Consider the following 1774-nt stretch of genomic DNA (forward strand, 5'->3'; position numbering starts at 1 on the left):
GATGTGATCAGGTTGGATGTCAAATCCCTTCTTGCCATCATGGCATTTCTGCTGGGCGTTGCATCAATTGCTACCTTCTGTTGGATTATCTCTGCTGGGTATCTCCACTGGTCTCTTGGTTGTTGAACTGCTCTCTGGTACTATCTGCTGTGTCTTAACTATTTAATCTCTTCAGGAACATCTGTTGACATTTAATGAGGTGCTATGACCGGGAAACCTCTCACTGCTAGGGAAAACTACAGCTCTCTAACGTATAATTTGAAAGTTACAAAGCATCAGATCCATGTAGGCAGCCAACAAAAATCATCAGAATGCCCCAGATTAAATATATTCTTTTTATTTTTTTTTCTCCTAGTATGAACTCAGGGTACTTGATCCCAGAAACTACCCCGTTTAGAGTTTGAAATTGTCTTTTAATGTCTGTTAAATCCTTGAATACGAGTCTATATCTCCTCTAACCCATTTTGGAAATTCCGCTCCTCCTCTTCCCCTTCCAAAAAATACACATGAGTTCAATGGAGGGCATGAGAGATGAAGCTCCTCTTACTCCTTTACTCTTTGATTCCCACGCAAATGAAGCTGCAGACAAGAACAACATTTAGTTGAAGGGAACAGGGCCATAATGTTCACCATGTTTCATACTGCTGCCTTTGTTATGAATATCTCCTGGTTACAAAAGTGCTGTTATATTTTGTGTTATAATGTAGCTCATCTCTCCTTGTAAATTTGATGAAGCTGAGGCCCAGGGCAGTGAAATGACTTGAACAAAGTTACATAGTAAATCAGGGGTAAAGCTGAGGTCTCCTCACTGCTATAGCCTCCCCATGCCCCCCAGGAAGATGCTCTAAAAATGTCTCCTTGAAACTCTCTTAACCTTAGAGTTTACACAATTCACTGAAGCATTCATGGGGATGATGGAGAGAAGGACGATCTTTTACTATCCTCTACCAGACTTTCCCACACTACCCCTTTCAGCTTTACATCCACCATTGGGGCAACCCTATAATGTAAACCTCAATGCAGGGTTTCTAGGGCTTAACAGAGAATACTTAGACCTCCAGGGAGGAAAAAGAAGTCAAGTCGTAAATATGATTCAAAGCCAAAAGAGACCTTCAAGATCATCTATTCCAACTTTATCATTTGACAACAAGAATGCTGAGGCTTAGAAAATCAAAATGACTTGTCCATATAAATAATAAGATTGGGGATTTTTAATTCAAATCTAGGGTTCTTGCCAATACACAATGTAATTGCCTCTCCTAAAACAGGATTGATGGAAGACACCAGGACCATCCCCATGGTGACAGGCAATGCCCCAGAAGGGTTGGGAGCAGAACACAAAACCAGGATTTAGAGGTGTTGCTATGTCTCTCTAGCCCTTGAGAAGTGCAAACACAGAATTTCCTTTTTGTCTGCTTGAGTTTTGTCCTCCATAGAAACCCACAACAAGGAAGAAAAACAACTAAGCTTCCCTCTTACCTCCCAGGTGACAGAAAAACTCCATGAAAATGTCAATAACTAAGGGAGGAAAAGGTGTCAGGAGGAAGAGGTGTCCCGGCAGGGGAAGTGACTGCTATTGACTGCTGGTGGAAAGAAGCCAAGTTTAGCTAGAGGCAGAGAAAAATATAATGAGAGTCAGGGACACAGAGGGAGATAGGGAGGAAGAAAGGGAGCCAGAAAAAGATACACCAAAGAGAAGGACAGGCATGGAAAAAGGAATTCAGAGAGTACCCAGAGAGCATCTGGGAAGGAAAGTGATGGGACTTGGAACCCA

This window comes from Dromiciops gliroides, chromosome 3, assembly GCF_019393635.1.
Source record: "Dromiciops gliroides isolate mDroGli1 chromosome 3, mDroGli1.pri, whole genome shotgun sequence".
In the NCBI taxonomy this organism is placed as follows: domain Eukaryota; kingdom Metazoa; phylum Chordata; class Mammalia; order Microbiotheria; family Microbiotheriidae; genus Dromiciops; species Dromiciops gliroides.